Raw genomic sequence first — 18,681 nt, 5'->3', positions numbered from 1 at the left:
AATGCCATTAGCAATGCACAAATTGGCTCATGATTAATATAGACCTTGATCTTTGAGAGCTTACTCAAGCAAAATTTCAATTGACTTTAATGAGTTTTCATGAGTAAGGACATAACATGTTCCAGTACTGTAAGTGGAGTAGTTACTTTTTGATTCTATTATGTGTTCAAAGTCCCGTGTTAGTCTAACCAATTTTCAAGATGTGTTTTAGCAATATGTTGCTTCTCAAGGATCAGCTCCTGGCAATCGACATGCTACCTGATCAACCAAGTAGCACAATGGGAATTTACCACCAGGAGCTCACTCATTGTGCTTTGCTGCAGGTGGAATGCTACCTGATCCTTAAATATAGTGTTCATGACAGGCAAGCGCTATAACGGGTCATAAGTTGCCTATACTTTTTTTAACCTTTGCTTAAGACATCAGTCTGTTTAATACAGGCCCAGTCCTGCAAGGTTCGGAGCACCTCTGGCTAAGCTAGTGGCACCCTCTGCACTGTCTGAAGTCAATGGGAGTGGAGATCACTCAGCACTTGTAGCATTGGGCCCAGCACGTGATTTTAATTACCACTGTACAAGTATCAAATTTGAGATGAGATAGTGTGAGATATGACAGCTGTCTATTAAATTATGCAGAAGAACAAGTGGAGGACAAATATGACAGACTATCAGAAAAACAACAGATTAGCAGCTTATTAAAGGAATCCACCCAGTACGGCACAGTGGTATCAATTCAGTATTTCCCCTGGAAAAAGAGAAAAAGCAGCATAGCTTATTTGATAGTAAATAAAATACGCGTGCTTGTGTGTAGATACATACTGCATATGTGCATATTCTATATTTTCTGACATATCTATATATGTCATACTGTGAATGAAATACACATACATAATGTATATTTTTCATATATTATGTAAGGGAGATTTTCAAAATCTCAGTGTTGGCCTGACTCTGTTCTCACTGAAATCAGTGGTAAAAAGGCTGATTGAATTCAATGAGAGCAGCGTTTGGCCAACACAGAGCACTTTTGAAAACTCTCACTCATAACTTATCCGTTCGAGTCAGCAGCTAAATACGCATGCATCAAAAAGTTATATTATCCACAGAGAAGAATATCTATCAAATGTCTGGTACACAAAGTAACACATTGTACAGTAAGCGGTAGATCAGAGAGCTGATCCTTTACAGAACTAAATACACTGGCAGTCATGGAAGCTGAAAAGGCAAATGATGGAATCACCAAGACCCCACCCAAGTCCCTAAGAATAATCAGAACTCACTGTGCTGAATCCTTTTTCTTGAGTAGAACTCCCTATGTCTACAAACTGAGAGTCACCACTGGGTATTGTGCCAGGTACCGTTTCAAGGCACAGGACAAGGCTTGCAACAGAATCTTACAATTCAAAACCTGCCACGTTTCTTACTAAAAACAAATAAAATCAATTGCATAGTGAGAGAAGAATGGAAGAGTAGTTACAGAGATGGTATAAAGTAACAGAAACATCTGAAACTCGTAAGTATTCCTGAAAATTAAAGCATGCTGAGGAGTTTGGAAGGATGCACTAATTGGAGAAGAAAAAGTGTACCAGATAACATGAGAAAAAAAGTTCATGAATATACCTACTACAATAGCTTTTTTGGAGCCTGAATTTTGGAAAACATACTTGTTGTCAGTTGTGATGTGATCAGTTGTTGGCTGCGTGTGTGTGTGTTCCCCATGTACGTGCTGTCCTAGCTTTGCGCAGGTAACCACTGAGCAACAAAGGCATCTGGACAGGTTTATTGCAATGAAGCACGATGTGAAGCGACCTATATCTTACAAGTACACTTAACATATAAATGCTTCTTCACAGTGGAACGGCTCAGTTAACGGCGAGACTCTCCGTTATCCCCTTGGCCGGACAAAGTCGTTTCCTCTGACATGCTCTTTTATACATTGCTACAGACAAGTTTTGTTCTGCCCCTCTGACACAAATAGTTGCCACCCTCTGACATAGTATGATACCACCAATTACCTTGTACTGGATGGTTGAATCAAAACATTCCTATTCATCATATTAACAAGACATCTCTCTCCATTATAGTGTCATTTGAGGTGGTCAGGGAGTCCTCGTTGTCTTTGGTATGCTAGGATGTCCTGGTACCCTCTGTCTCTAGATTGTAATTTCATCCTCTTGTGCCTAGCACTGCTTTAGGAATATGTGTGTTTGCAGCATCAGCTCAATTCTTGCCAATTTCTAGGAGGTCATATGTAAATTCACAGTCTGACTTTGCTTCTTAGCAGTATTAGATTTTGGTACAGGCTTCAGGTTCAGGCCTATTTTACTAGGCCTCGGGTCTTATACCTGGCCTGTCTCAGACTTTCACTTTCTACTAGAGTACTTAGTCTACATAAGTCTTCCGGTGATCTTATAGACACCTTTCAAGATGCATATTAAGTAATTGCTTTCATAAGAATAACTGATGGAATATACAGGTGGAAATATCAGAGAAGTAAGGCTGAGATAAGCATTTCATTTCCCAGATACAATATAGTGCATAAGGAAATGTCTGTTTCCACTGATGGAGGCACTTCACAGTAAAAACTGCCAAAACATCTGATTTTCAGAAATACTCCGCCCCCAGCAGCTCCCATTCAGAGTAAATGGGGGTGCACAGCTTGTTAGAAAATCGGGACTGAGGTCTTTATTTAACAAAGCAGTTGTGAATATTTCATACAATAAATTAAATGGTGCTACTGAGGATTGACACCTTACATACTGTGGCTACTTAAAATGTTCCTGTTGTAAACTCAAAAACAGTGCATTTCAGTATGACCCAAACCTAGGACCCAGCTGGAGAGGGGATAGACCTTGAGTGTCTTTATGTCCGACAGAGAAGGAAGGACTATTCCCCCAAGGCCACAGACCTCAATGGTATAGTAACCTAACATGGCCCTAGCTCAGTCCCTGCAACATTGGGTAAGCACAAAAACATCTCTGACCTCACCTTTACAGAGGTGAGCTCCACAGAACATGGGGAATTGACCCTCACACCCAACTCCCATGTGCAGCTAAACTAGTTCTGCTTCCAGAGTTTTCTTGCGCATAGAGGGAAATCGATTTCATATGTGAATACTAGCGTGTCTCAGATTACATCCTAGTGAATATTTAAATGGGTTGGATCTGGAAAATGTGAAGTGTCTTCCACACCTACTGATGTTATTAGAAGTTGAGGGCATTCCATCCCTCACATTACTTTAATAAGATTCTGTATAATTATAGGGTTGTAAACAAAACAAATATATAATAAAACTCAACATTGATGCAATCCCAAATCCTTAGAGTTCCCTATCAGTACATTTGATAGTGTATATATATAAATTCAATTTAGTCAGATCTTACAATAAAAATTAGAAACACAGAGTTTGATTACGTTTAGTATAAACCAAAGCAAAGCAATATGTAATATTTACTAAAAAAATAATTCCAACATTGCAAAAAATGGAATTTAGAAAATAATAAATATAAAAATATTTATTGATGAAAACATATTTGACCTAGTAAAAACAGTATTTTGTAATTTAACCTCTCTTTATTGCTAATTTTCCACCAGGATTTGTTTTCTCTTTGTTTACTTCCTTAGTGAACACTGGTGGTATCATACCACCATGACCAAAGTGACAGCCTTTTGTCTCTGTTGGATTAATCAGTGTGATCTTTGATCCATAACATATGCTCCCTGTAGAAATTTAAAGTCAACATATTCAACATTTGTGGCTGGCAGTTCAGTGCCTGATGTTAACCCTAGCTGATAGATAGTTTATGTATTTAAATGTTTTTATTAAACCTCTCAATCACACACAAAAGGTCATATCAATAGAGAACAATATGTGTGCATGGTTATATATTTGGATTAACAACTGAAAATATCGATGTATTTTATCTGGCTAGGAGGACATAGAGAGGTCATCCATTGTTAGAATGCCAGGGTTTTGAAATACATTTCTGTGTGCACGTATATTTTCATACCAATCCAGACAATGTCTCAGATACAGGCTTTCTTCAGCATTCTTCCACTGGCAAGTGAAGCTTGTCCTCAAGGAAGAGAATAGAGGAAAACCTAATGATCCCAGGGTTCTGCCAGGGGAATGAAAAATGTCCCTTGCCTCTGTGTCCCTACCTGTTCCACCTCCATTCACTGCGGCCTCTGAACAGCACGAGCAACAGCTCTAGGAATAACACCGATGGTGGTTCCAAACCTTACAAGGGGTAGACAATAAGTTACTACAGACTCTCTGCTAAAACTTGTTTTGGCAGCCAATGGGTTTGGGGGGAGAAGGGGACGACAATCCAAGAGAGACCTGCTGTGAAGCCCCTGGGGAGGGGGTCCAGGGGAAGAAGAAATATCAGGTAGAAGAAAGTAGCACTCATCCCTTCTCTCCTCCTGCCCCCACCACTAGCAGGAGGCAGGTGCACATGCTCCCTTCCCCATTTGGGCAGGGAGGTGAAAAGGAGTTAAACTTGCACTTTTCACTGTGGAAAATATTTAATGGACTGAAAATTTGATTTCCTAATATAGCATGTTGAAACCTGCAGAAAAGCTATGGCAGAGGAAGCTGGATAAGAAAGAACACTTGGGGAATGAGAGTTGGAAACCCATTGTTCTTTTTAAGTGTATCATTAAGGTCATTAATGATACTCAAACAATTTAATTATTGTTGCAATGAGCAGTATTACGCACGTGGCCATGATTTATTGCTCAGCTACCCCTTTGCTGAACATACTGCTGTAAGGCACAGTGTAATATACTGTGCTGGATAGAGATATGAATTGCAAGTGTAAAATGAGATTAAACTGTCCTCAGACACTTGGGGTCAGATCCAACTGCTGTTGAAGTCAATGTTAAAACTCCCATTGACTTAGTAGTGCAGGATCAAGCCCTAATTTCGCTCTCAGTTACACGCATGCCAGTCCCAGTCAGTGGGAGATATGTATGCAATACTGGATCCAAACAGAACACAGGCATTGTAGATAAGGCACAGACATTTTTAAAGCACACTGCCTTTTCCTTTATAAAAGTCATGATGAGCCAAATGTCAGCTGCTCCCCCATACTTTAGGCTAGAGGAAAGTCTACTGGGTGCAAGAGAAAACTGGCAAATTGAAATGTAAGAGAATAATTGTATTATCGGTCCTTAAAGATTATTCTTCTTGTGGGACTAAGATTTTTGCAGAAATGGTCCTAGATTGCAACCTACAAGGTGAAATGAATTCATCCAGTCCTACTTATGACAGGGTTTTATTAAATTGCATATTTGTTTGTGTGTGTGAAATTAAAAGTGGGATTGTTTTACAGAATGTTACATGCATCTTTCTTTTATTTGACAACGCAGAGCTCAATGTGATTAACAATGTGGCAATTCTTCTTGTAGCAAGATGAAAAATAATTGTTTTTTCAATATACAAGGTCCCTTAATAATTCAGAAATCAATATGCATCCTCAGAGAATTTTCCCCAGCAGTGGATTATAGAGTTCAGGGTGGCCTGCCTTCATTTCCCTATGAATGTGAAGCTGTTGAGACCTTGGTTAGCCAGGAAATTTTTTTTTAAATGTTTAACTATAACCACTGGGATTGGAATCATAGCTTCCAGTGCCCTAATATGAATATTAATAAGAAACCAGGCCATGAAGTTCCTTGCTGAGTTTGACAGTTTAAAGGATCAGTTAGTTAATTAGAACATAACATGGCACATTGCATCCCTGGGCTCTGTCCTGCCTTCTGTCTCCTCTTTTCATTTTCTTTTTTGACATGTTAGATTACACCATTACTTGTAGTTTCACTTGTTAGCCACACCATGAAATGAGAATATTTTAAGCTTTAATTATCCGTGATTTCTTCCCTTTTCTGCTAAGACCTGACTTAACACAAAATTCAAAAGGAAGCACAGAAGACTCAGACTCAAAGGCCCATGAATACCAGCTTGATAGTTTGTAACATATCAAACTCTGCATTTGAACAGTAAAAAAAAAAAAAAAAAAAAAAAAAAGTTTTTAAACAGCACTGGGTTGATCATCACAACAGCGACTGAGTTTAAATATAAAGTTGCTCTTTCCTCCCTTTTGTGCAAGCATTACTGATTTTTCCATGGATCTTTCTACTGTGTATTTGCCAGTAATCTAAAGAGCTCTTCCTCGCGGCCCATTAATTAAGCCTGTCTCTTGATATGTTCAGATACAATTCTAGTACTATGCTCAGAAAACGTCCAGGTTACTCAATATCATCTTGGTAGACTTGGACAAAAGCCTTTGAATACACAATATTCCATCATACAGTGACAATCTCAGGTCAAGGGTAGTGCAGGGGAAACTATGAATTAACAGATAATGGATAGTAAACCTTCCTCACAACACTAATATATTCCTTACCTCCTTGTGCTGCAACATCTGATTCGCAAAAGTTAAGATTGTTAAACATTTCTAAGCTGCAAACTAACATAAAAAATAGAAGTATAGAAGTTAGAACCAGATCGTAACAACTTTAACTTATTCTGAAAGGCCCAATCAGTCTGTTGTCACCGTTTTCCATTGGACTTTGATTTGGACTAAAACTGTGGACACAAAATCATATTTTGCAAGTATCAAACCATTCATTCCAGACACGTGTCTCACAAATGGACAGTAACTATCTATCTTTTGTTTTCCATAGTATCTATGATCAGAATAGTACCTGTGCATGTGGGGAAGACAATGTGTGTTACTAACCTCCTTACTGGTCTTGAATACAGCCTGTTTCCAAAAATGGGGATCTTGTAATAAACTGGGAGTAAAGCATTCAGCCGCAAGGTGTCTTGGAAAGCCGCTGACTATAAAATAGTACTGCAAATGAAAAGACCAAGAATTAGGGGATGTGTGTGTCAATAGGAAAGATAACCAAATTACTCATTTATAAGCAATTTTTAGTGCTTATTGTTGTAGCATCTAATTGCCCATGTACTTCCATATTTCTCCTGTCAATAGTTAGGCTACATTTTTTGTATTCAGTTCATATCTAGCCAATCAACAGTAGCGATATATTTGGGGTGAGGGAAGGCTTGGAGAATCGCCTAGGAAATGTATCTACATAATAAACCTACATAGTAAACTAACACAATAGGCTGGTGAGGTAATTTATTATTCATTGAGGAAAATATATTAATTGAAATATTGATTCTCAGTGCTTCATAAACATACCATACTGCTAATAACAAATGGACAAGGGGGAAATAGTTATTGCTGCAGTAAAAGACTGAGCTGGATAATGTCAACAGTAAAGAAAATAATGTTATATCAACTCAAAAACCTGGAACTCCGTTTTCAAAGTGATCAAAGGCAGGAAGAGTCTATCTCCTGTATTAACAAGTATTGCATTAGATCGTCTTCTATTTCATCCTTATCACCACATGAACATTGATTTCATAATGAAACATGAAAGGGCCTGGTACAATTGCAGTTTCATATACTGATATAATTATACTGTAAATACAATAGAGGGAAACCAAATGCAACATTTGTAATGATATTGCAATATTTTGCACAAAAATTGATGGAAAATTGTGAATGCAAAAGAAAGATTAATAAAAAGTTAGCTGTCCTCTTTCTTAGAGAGGATGGATGATCTTGTAGTTGAGGTGCTGGCATAGGCCTTAGGAGTTCTGGGTTCAGTTCCCAACTCCGGCACAGACTTCCTCTGTGACTTTGGATGAGTCACTTAATTTCTCTGTGCCTCAGTTCCCCATCTGTAAAACAGGCATAACGTTTCCTTTCTCCCAGCATGTTTGTCTTGTCTATTTAGATAATAAATTTTCTGAAGCAGGGATTGTCTCTTATTATGTGTTTGTACAGCACCTAGCACAAAACCAGGCCATGTTTGTTGGGGTGTCTGTGCACTACTTTAATACAACAGAGCAAGTTAAAGGGAAATACAAATTCCCAAATTGCAAAGATAGTACCACAGAAACTGTAAGTACAAGGTACTAAGAGGCCTTACTCGGCTCTCAGTAAATCCCACTCTATCCCAGATTTGCTCATCTTCTGAATCGACTTCTCAGGGTTTCTAGATGAGAATTAGAAGCAGATTAATCACTGCTCAGTAAGGTCTAGAAATGAATATAAAATAGATGTATAGTAACAATGTTTATTTCCTATTAGCCGCTCTTTACCATTAATGCTTCACTTACACCGAATCTCCATCTTCACCAGATGTTGAAAAATGTTACTAATAGAAAGCTTAATGAACGCTAGATGGTTTATTTTGCCCTGTGTTAAATTAGATTGGGAGTAAATTGACAGTGAATACCTTTTCATATAGAAGTGGATCAAAAAATCTTTACATAAATATGATAGCTAAAACTTATGGCCATTTAAAGAGTTTAATCAGTTATTGTATAGTACCAATTAGCTATGGCTTTTTATTATTAAGCACTATTGTACTGACCCTAAGGGGAGTTCACCTTAAAGACATTAGGGTCAAAGAGTAGAAGCACTGGGACACAGTTAAATGGATTTTACACCCTTGTATCTTCTTGACATTACTGTTTTGCTTCAGCAAACTGGCTAATATCAGATATAACCTATTGGGTTCCATTCTAAATCACTTCAATTTTCTTTATCCCTTGGCTACGGTCCTATGATCTTGATCTAAAGCTATCATAGGTTGTGATCTACTATTTTACTTGCTCATTTGTATTAGAGTGAACTTTATTAGCTTTTGGGCACACATCTATCCGTTTTAAAGATGAAGTATGATGTCACCAGCTCTTACGCAGCGGTGAAGTACGCTGAATCATTTTGTTTGCCCTCACATTGTTAAAAGAATATTATTGCCTTTCCTGAAAACATTTTTATTTTAAAATGAACCATCATTCATACCAGTTTTTGCTTACCACCAGCAGCTCTCCAAAACAATATTTCAGAGAGAAAGCACAACAGGGTTAGATGGTCTGTAAGTAATTTCAGACTTGATAGCACATGAACCTTATGGGTACAAGTGAATTACTAAAGTTTGACTTCACTGTTCTGATCTTTCATAATTTGCTTTCCTTTGCCGAGTGGTTTTTAAATGTCTTTAATTTTCTTTTTTTAAATGATTGTAATTGTGAGAATAAGACGCAGAGTCTCATGTCGATTCACTTCCTCCATCAGCCCCCCAGACTGATTCTTTGTTTATGTTCAGATGTTTCTTTCATTTTAAAGAGACAAGGGGGGGGGGGAGTTAATATCTTTTATTGGATCATCTTCTGTTGGTGAGAGAGACAAGCACTGACCGAAATTGGTCCAATAAAGATATTACCTCACCCACCACGCCTCTGTAATATCCTCGGACCGACACTGCTACAGCAACACTCTTATTTTCAGTCAGTTATATCACCAGTAGAAATGATGGGCTCAGTTCTGACTCTATGCTGTTCTAGTGGTAAAAAAAGGAAATTAAAGCTGTCTTTCACAGGTAGCTGAGGTTTCTTCCAACGTGGGAGAATCCTTGGCTGGCGTACAGCCAGCGTAGGTCTGGTCTAGGTGTGTGACTAATCTTTTTAAAGCCGTATCTGCCTTCAGATCCGTGATGCCCACAAAACAATAGCTGAGCAGGTGGCAACATCATACAGTAGTTTATTGTATTATGCAAAGTCTGTTCCTTTTACTAAACTCTCCCTAACTCATCTTCCGCTTCCAAGATAGCCACCCCCCAAATATACTCGTCTGTTTCACCCACTTCCTACATCGCGTCATAAATCTATATAGTAAAGTCTCTGGTGCAGGGATAGTCTTTTTAGGAGTCTTGATTCACCAAGTACAATAAAGCCCCAATCCTCGATTGGGACCTCTATGTGCCACTGTAATATATGTAAAAAAAGGTGAGTCGGGAATAGTAGGAAACTTTTCACGCTCAAGGAGTCAACCTCTGCATTCTAGTTCTCCCACTATAAGGCACTGATGACATATGATCCATTAATTTACATTACCATGTCATCGTTGTTTCTGCTCGTGATCGAAATGTCTGAGCTATTGCAACATAATTCTCTTTGCTTTTTCAGGCTTAGAAACAATCAAGCTACTTCTCAGTAATCTTTTCATATACTGTTAGTGTCCTATTTCAGCAATGGGAGTTAAATGTGAATATCAAAAGTACTCTTAACTCCTTAGCATAACTCAGAAGACAGGATTGTTCCTTCAATGGTTTAATAATAAGAAGACACATCATTGCACTTATTGTACTAGTGAGCACTGGGACTTTTTCAGAGGAGCAAGGAGAGGCAAATCAGGACTTAACAGCTCCAACATTAATTTATAGGAGTAAGGCCAGCAGCATTTTATATTTGCTTGCAAAGTCCTATCTTTTCATATTAAGTTTACATATTTTGGCTCCAATCCTCATGGGCAGGTGGCTACCTCCACATGCAAGAAATTATAGGATTAAAGTTTTGTGTGTTTATATTCAGAATATACATATTTGTTTTATTTGTAGGACCAGCACAATGGCATGGGAAAGATACTGGCTTGATTTCGAATTCTCAAAAGCCAGCAAAGGACTTTTTAAGAGGGACAATTTTTAAACAAGATCCACAGTAACTAAATGAATTATTAAGAATCAAACACTTAGGGTACCTATTGGAGGTTTATAGTGTTGAAAATTCACTTGTAAATATATCTACTGAACATGAATTCTGATGGAATTCACTCTCGACACACAAGCACTATAGCGCTGATGAAGCTGACCCATTGACTACACTTAAAAACATATTGGCTACATTTCTAAAATTTCAGAAACTTTTTTTAAAGTGTTATGGTTTGGAACAAATGGTTTTCTCTCTCACCCCTCCTTATAGTCCTGCTTGCTCCTTTTTACATTGCATATGAATGTAAGATTTATTATGAAGGGGCAGCTGTTCCCTTCCCTTTGTTGCATTTGAGTCTAAAAAATTTGTAAAATTAAGGAAGCTAATTAGACTGTTTATACATTAGGTAATCACATCCTGCTTAAGTGAGAACTACTTGTTTAAACAGAATCTGATAAGTATACATACAGTAATAGAGATCTTAAATGGTTATTACACACAAAAAACTGCATTAAAAGCACATTACTACAGTTGCAAAGTCAAGCACTCAAAAGCTAGGAATGCCAGAATTCAGGCTCTGTAGGGGAGCGTGCCCTGGTGGCCTTATATTGATATCCACACAGTTATCAGCAGGGTTGAAACCTTTAGATGCACTGCATAGACCTCTTCCACATGAGCGAGCAGAGCAACTGAGAGCAGTAGTAGGTTGGCATCCTCTACGTGGACCAGCACTAGAGAATGGGACACTTTGCCAGATTTTGCTGACAACAGAGGAACGGTCAGCTTCAGGAAGCTAGGGATCCATTCCAGGCTCTGGAGAGGCATGTGCTCTAGCAGACACAGCCCCTTCGCCTCCCACCCATCCCTGATCCAGTCCCATCTCTTCCGCACATCTGACTCCATGGCCCAGTCCCATTCTCCTCCCCTAGCCAGTCCCAGTCTCCATTGCTCAGGCTTCTCACCCCTAGCCCAGTTTCCTTGCTCCGCTATTCCCAGTTCCCTCCCTCTACACTCATCCACAGCTTCTCATTCAATCTCAGTCTCCCCATCCACACAGCCATACACTGGCTTTCCTGTACCCTGTACCTCCATTGCACCCCCCCGTCTCCCCACTTCAGTCTCCTTGCCAGCCAGACCCCCCCCCCCCCCCAAGTCCCAGTCTTCTCAACACCTTCAATCTCCTTGTTCCAATCTATTGCTCCCCCGCCCCCCAACTCTGGTTCTGGCCCCTCTGCATTAAATTCAGGCAGCAGCTCCTCCTCCATGCTGTCTGGACCCAGAAGAGGAGGTCACTGAGCGGGGAGTCTCTCCCTGCTCTCATTTCCAGTGTCTGAACACAGACACAGCACTGCCGGGAGCAGCGGGGAACTGCAGTGGCAGGGAAAATCTCGCTCAATGCCCTAGCCCCAACGGGAGCATGTTCTGTGCTGACAGACTCTCCGGAGAATTAAGCTGCAAAACGCTAGCAAGACTGCACTGAGGATGTGCACACTGCAGTTCTTCAACGGCTGATAGTAACTTGGCTGAATGTGGACAGATTTTCACTGGGACAGCAAAATGCATGAGAGAGTACAGGGGTGCTAGAGCTTCTCAAAGCACAGGTTACTGGGGGGGGGCGGTGTTAAACATCACAATGCACAAAACTATTTATTTGTCCCTGGCCTCATTTTCAGAAAAAAACCCTGAATTATTTTATCTGTAATTTGCCAAAAATATTCAGCCTGAGGCAGACACTTTACCCGGACTATTTCAGCTGAAAGGATTAAAGTTTGGCCAAGTTATAAGCAACTGAAAACAGGGTCTTATAATCAGGAGTGTTGGGAATATTTAACAATAGGCCGCACTATCAGTCCCACCTATAACAACAACAGAATAATATGAAGTAGGTTCAGATCATGGAAAACATCTGCATTTATATCAACATTTTTGCTTGAATATTAGGCTTGCTTACTGGAGTTCGCAGCCCAGCCAACTTTACCTATTAAACCATACTGTTTGCTACTGAGCAGCATGCTTAATTTAATCTCTGGTAGCCCAGGACCTGAGATCATTTCATTTGCCCTCCAATTATTGTAATCGCTGAAGTTACTCCCCTGCCCTCCTTTCTGGACTATCTTTTTCAAGTGCTCTTATATTCTAATGCAGACGGGCCCTGAGGGCATTTGTTGCATCTGATTAGATATCAGCACTCATCGTCCATTGTACCAGTATGGAAAAATGGTAGGATGATGTTTTGCTATTGGAATTGCAGTTGGGACATATCATACAATAAACTAACTTTTGGTTCCTTAATCCTTCCCCTCTCCTCCCTCCCCCTTCTTCCATTTTTGATTACACACAATTGCTGAAAATGTTATGGTGACAATTGAAATGTAACTTTTAAAGAGCAGCTAGTGTTCAAGTAGACATTGTTAACCTTTCAAGAGCCAACGTTTACATTCCATAAAGGAAGATACATCTTATGCAATGTCTCTGGAAGATGTCATATTAAATTGTCCCTTACCTTAAAATAACTTAAATATATGTATTCAAAGCCAAATACTATACTTATTACAGTACATTTCATCCTTGTTCTTAAAAGTCATTCATGTTTATTATGTCTGGCATTTTCAGAACCACACCAAATCCATACTTTAGACAAGAACACGTATTTAAGTACTTTAGCGCCAGATCTGGGTGTGTCTCACGTCATCATTTCCCTGCCATTGCAGGGGCCTCGACCACTGGTGCACCTCAGCCCCTCCTGTTCTCTGCCGGGTTTAGGTGGATGCTCTCGATAATTTCAAAGGTTTTGTTAGCATTGTTGTTCCCAAGATACTAGAGAGACAAGGTAGGTAAGGTACATCTTTTATTGGACCAACTTCTGTTGGTGAAAGACACAAGAGAATGTAAGACTGTCCTTACTGGGTCAGACCAGTGGTCCATCTAGCCCAGCGGTTCTCAACCAGGGGTATGCATACGCCTGGAGGTACACAGAGGTCTTCCAGAGGTACTCAGTTCATCAAGATTAGTGTTTCTCAACCTGGGGGCTGCAACTCTGGGGGGGGGGTCCACAAGTGCAGGGCCGGCATTAGGGGTGGCAAGCAAGGCAGTTGCCCAGGGCCCCACGCCACAGGGGGCCCCACAAAGCTAAGGCACATGCTTAGGGCTTTGGCTTCAGATCAGGCTCACAATTGAAAAACAGGCTCCAATATCACACTGAAATGTAAGTACAGCATTCATATTCCAATCCATTTGTTTTATAATGATATGGTTAAAATTAGAATCAGCACTTTTTCAGTGAGAGTGTGCCGTGACACTTGTGTATTTTTATGTCTGATTTTGTAAGCAAGTAGATTTTAAGTGACATATTTGGGGTACACAGGACAAATCAGACTCTGGAAAGGTAGAGAACCACTGATCTAGCCTAGCCTCTTGTCTTCCGACAGCAGCTGGTGCCAGATGCTTCAGAGGGAATGAACAGAACATGGCAATTTATCGAGTGATCCATTGCGTCATCCAGTCCCAGGTTCTGGCAGTCAGAAGTTATGGGATACCTAGAGCATGGGGTTGGATTCCTGACCATCTTGGCTAATACCCATTGATGGACCTATCCTCTAGGAACTAGTAATTATTTTTTTACCCCAGTTATACTTTTGGTCTTCATCATGGGTGGCACGTATAAGAGGTTAAACCAAAAAGCCTAACCATGCAGGAGGGCAAATGCCACAGATGCCGTTCTGATCACCTCTGTTTGGAGGAGTGCTAGCCCGTCGCCTTTGGAGCAGTGGAAGAGACGCTCCCTAGAAGTGGAGCGGGGGGGAGTGAATAGGCAGAGAGGAACAAGCAATAGGTGGGTGTGCGAGGGGGAAGTGGAAGGGAGCGGGGAGGTACTTGGGGGAAGAGTGAAATATAAATATGACTGCTTCAATGACTTTCCTAATTAGTTTGGCAGATCCTTGACATGTTATCATTATATACATATGCAATGTTTAATATGCATAGTTAGGTGCACACAAAAATTATATAGCTATAAATATACCCCAAAACAATTTGATATTTCATCATAGTCTCAATGTCGGGTAACATTGCATAATGAGAGCAAATAGCCATGTTCCAATTGTTGCAACTGCTAAATCTAAAACATCTACATTGAACCTTTCCATTGTAAACATGTCCCTTTTTCTAAATACCAACGTATTCGCTCTCCATACCTGTGTAAGGGAGAGCTTTTTTTGTTGTGTGTTTGTACAGCACCTAGCACAATGGGGTCCTGATCCATGACTGGGACTCCTAGGCGCAATTGCAATATAAATAATAACAGATGATGGGACTTCCCCACATTTAATGCTGAGTATGAGAGTTTTGTACTGTCAGATTCATTTCATTGTGACTTACATTTAAAATGTATTTGTATTCTGCTTAAATATGCTAAGAATTATCCTGAGGGACCATAGTAAAATGTAGTCATGTTTATTTGTAATTGCTACAAAATGGTTTACAAAATTGTTAGTGTCTTTTATTATGCCCTGCTACTGAAGCACTTGCTTGTTAATTAGAGAAATTTCAGCTGTCATAGTCGGCAATTATAGCTTCTGTATCACTGTCTGTTATGAATAGTCAATGAGAACTGATTAATATGCATGAGTAGCAGTATATAGTGTGTGCGTTGGACCACAGTACAGCAGCTTGACTAAAGCAGTAGAGGGAGTGTTGTGTACTGTGAGTGAAGGAGGGAAAGCACTAAAGAAACAGACGTAGTTGCTTTCCAACACTCAGTGTAATAGCAATGTGAATTGTTTCAGTCCAGCTGACTCACCTAGGTATTTCAAAGGATATCTGCGTGTATCTGTGGCTGTGCTGGTGCATAAGGAAGACTCTCTCTGATACTTAATTAAATATGGGATGCAGTTTGTGCACTCTACAGAAGCAAGAAGAGCAGTACAAATTACTGTATGAAGTTTGTCAGGTAATGGATTTCAATTCTAAGCAAATGTTCTCATCTAGCCTAGTGACAGTTGTTATTGTGGGGGGGAAAGGACTGGAGAGAGTGCTTGCAGTAGTGGAAATTAAAGGCTTTGTCACCTTGTTTGATGCATGTGTGATTTTGACTCCGTTTCTGGGACGTGCCTTCCCAACTCTGCTTGTGGAAGATCAAATATTTAAATTCAGGTTGGTACACAATCGAACTTGCTACAGTCTTTGTGTCACAAACCAGTGTGCCAGCGTCATTTTCGCCAGCATATGTTAAGTACAATATCTCAAGAAGGGTCCTAGCTTGCCTGTGCACTCTTTGAACAAGTTAGGAAAGACATGTGCGATGATTGATGCGCAGAAAGGTTTTGTCTCTTTTTACATAGGTCCAAGCCACTTCTTTTCTGTGGGACACATGTATTTACTTCCAACTTCAGCTTTTAAAGTAGCTGTTCATGTCAGTACTTTAAATCAAGTTTATGTTTAACTTTTGCACTTTCTGCTCCCCGGCGTATGGCAATGTATCCACTAGCCAATGATTATAACTGGCAGAAAACTAGAAGTACTATTCGAAATTTCTTTCATAATTATTTATTCATATCAACTTTCAAATGAGGTTCAGAACATTGATGGTGTACTCACCCCTATTTTAAATTAAGTGCAACTTTACATTTCCCTATTCAGAGTTTGGTCTGTATTGTAGATGTTTCTGAAACATGTTACTCTGACTGCCCAACGAAACGGTTGTTTGGGCTGGAGGTGCGAGTTTGCGCTCTGTGAAATGTTGGAAGGGTATTGTAGTGGATGTGCGTGTGTTTACTTATCTTAGATCTCAATAACAAAGATATGAAAATAGCTTTTAATTTTTTAACATCTGGGAAATGTGACTTTTTGATACTATGCCAACACTGAATCAAATACCTAAGTACTTAGAAATTGTAATGATAGTAATTTTCAGGTAACCAAGCATTTTAAGAACATGCAATAATCACAAACCACCACAGAAACAGTATAGTTGACATAAGATGTCATTTTCTACACTTGCCAGCAGAGGGTGTTGAGTATCAGTACAAAACAGGTACAGAGTAAAAATCATGTGGCCTTTGTTATGGTACTACCTGGATTTGATCACAGGATATATATCGATGTTCTTCACAATGTAGTGAATAAAATGTGTCCTGCATGCTCTGCGAGCAGAGAAGTGACTGAATTTTAAACACAGTTTTAATCTAAATTCTCTCTCCCCCCATAAGAACAGCGCTGCTTTGTTGAAAAAATACTTTGTTAAAACAAACATAAAAACAAGTTTACTGTCATTTTTATTTATACCAACTTACTCTCCCTTATTAAGCTGCTGTTGTGCATGTCACAATGGAAAGAATTTTCAAGCAAGATAAGATTTCTTGAACATCATTCCCCTTTGAGAACTAGTTTCTGATGGTGCCTGCCACCGTAGTCTTGATGTCAGTATTGTTTGTGTGAACCCTTCTGTTGAGATCAGGCAGGGTGTGTCGTGATAGTTAGCCCACAGTGTCACCAAGTTTTCACGCAGTCTGGATTTGATGACTGATTATCAGTGCATTACATAGTCAGAAGTGCAACAAGCAGAACAAACAGACGGCAGCAAATTATGAGTATTTTAAACTGTGTGTGCAGCTTGCAGAACATTGTATGAGGTCAGGAAGACAGTCTTTGAAATGTACTGACAGCATTTACCAGATACAAGTCCCCTTTCTGCAAATACTCAATGCTTAATTTTAGTCACAGGGATCAGTCCTATTGATGTCAGTCAGACTGCTTGCATGTAGGGTGACCAGAGAGCAAGTGTGAAAAATTGGGACAGGGGGTGGAGGATAATAGGCGCCTATCTAAGAAAACCCCCCGAATATCTGGACATCTGGTCACCTTACTTGCATGGCTAATGTTAAGTTTTTGCAGGATAGGCGTCTAAGTACTAAATTAGGGCGTGAGCCTGAAAGGTGTGGCGACCCTGTTTCAGCAAAGCATTTAAACATGTGCCATTACAGCCATTCTTAGCTTTAAGCACGCACTTAAATGCTTTGCTGAACCAGGACCTGAATGCCCTCACCTTCTACAGGTTGCTGAGCATTCTGCAGAATTAGGTCCTTTAATAGACGAGGCTTCTATTTTATTTAAATAAGGAGGTAGTAATAATGTATTTACACACATCATTCTGCATAATTATTTTAGACACCAAAAAATCGTGCTACTATGTTTTTATTTTCAGACAAGACAATCAGGTTTTTTTTATGCACCTTATTTTCTGTCATATCCTGACAAAAGCACATTTCCTCCACGTTCCAGGACCGTGAGGTTAACTTTATTTTTAGGAAATTTATTTAGCAAGATATTGGTTACTAAAACATGCCCTTTAATTGCTGTCAGTTGGCCAGATCTATCAGCTAACAAGCCAGGCAGAATCATTTTAATTTAAAATAATAAAAATTAAACACTTTCTTTTAATAAATAATTTGGCTCTTACCAGAGCTTTTTACTTTGTGATATTCATCTAAGTCTAGTATAATGAAACTATGCTTTTGCTACTTGTGTCAAACCAAAGGAAACATTTTTTTAAAAGCCTGTGTCTGATAAAGTTTGCATACTTCGGTTTTATGCAATATTAAGTATTAGCATAAATAAATCCCCTTAACCTTATTTTTTAAAGTTCAGCACTTTGGCATGCAGGAATTCAGAAAACACTTGTAGGAATTAATAACAGTACATAACTGCACTCTCTCTAGTAGACCCAGAGCTTTAATATGGCTGGGAAATTAATGCTTCAATAAATTACAATTCCAGAAGGTCCAGTACGTCTGGCTCTGTAAGTCCTCATAACAGGGAAAACAAAGAGGATCAAATATACCAGGGCTCAGGCTTTATCCCTTCCTCATCCACGGATAATTCAAAGAGATCCTCTTCATTAAGGGCTTTGGCACATTGCCTACAATTTCTTTTTGGGCCGCTGTGAGCTTAATGATGCAGAACAATGATCTTCCCTCTTGTTGAACACATACCTTATTGTACCTTTAATCACCTAATAAAAAGCAAATTAAGACACCTCGTCATTAAAGTGCATTGTGGATGTTGTGCATATCAGTGCTTTGTATTATGAATTTAAAGTGGATTGTGACAACT

General features: G+C 39.4%; 1 protein-coding gene and 1 long non-coding RNA gene across 6 annotated transcripts in view; one reads left to right on the top strand and one right to left on the bottom strand.

Moving 5' to 3' along the window:
- LOC137149144 (uncharacterized) overlaps positions 1-18,681 on the bottom strand; it is a 375,061-nt gene that overhangs the window by 250,990 nt on the left and 105,390 nt on the right. For 2 of the 5 annotated variants that reach the window (XR_010918684.1, XR_010918693.1), the window contains exons 1-2: positions 6,743-6,766; positions 4,161-4,239 (exon numbers count right to left, since the gene is read on the bottom strand). The exons of 1 other annotated variant lie outside the window; for it this stretch is intronic. This is a non-coding gene — a long non-coding RNA (uncharacterized lncRNA). Of the gene's footprint in view, positions 1-4,160; positions 4,240-6,742; positions 6,861-18,681 lie in introns of those variants that run through there. 2 more of the 5 variants (XR_010918679.1, XR_010918692.1) reach the window with 1 other exon arrangement.
- PDZRN3 (PDZ domain containing ring finger 3) overlaps positions 1-18,681 on the top strand; it is a 188,272-nt gene that overhangs the window by 131,167 nt on the left and 38,424 nt on the right. The window lies entirely within an intron of this gene.

This window comes from Emydura macquarii, unplaced genomic scaffold, assembly GCF_026122565.2.
Source record: "Emydura macquarii macquarii isolate MOO-44397 ecotype Brisbane River unplaced genomic scaffold, CSIRO-AGI_Emac_v2 contig_71, whole genome shotgun sequence".
NCBI classification, from domain to species: Eukaryota; Metazoa; Chordata; order Testudines; family Chelidae; genus Emydura; species Emydura macquarii.
The sequence above is the reverse complement of the archived record's forward strand: the minus strand, read 5'-3'. Positions and strand labels throughout refer to the sequence as shown.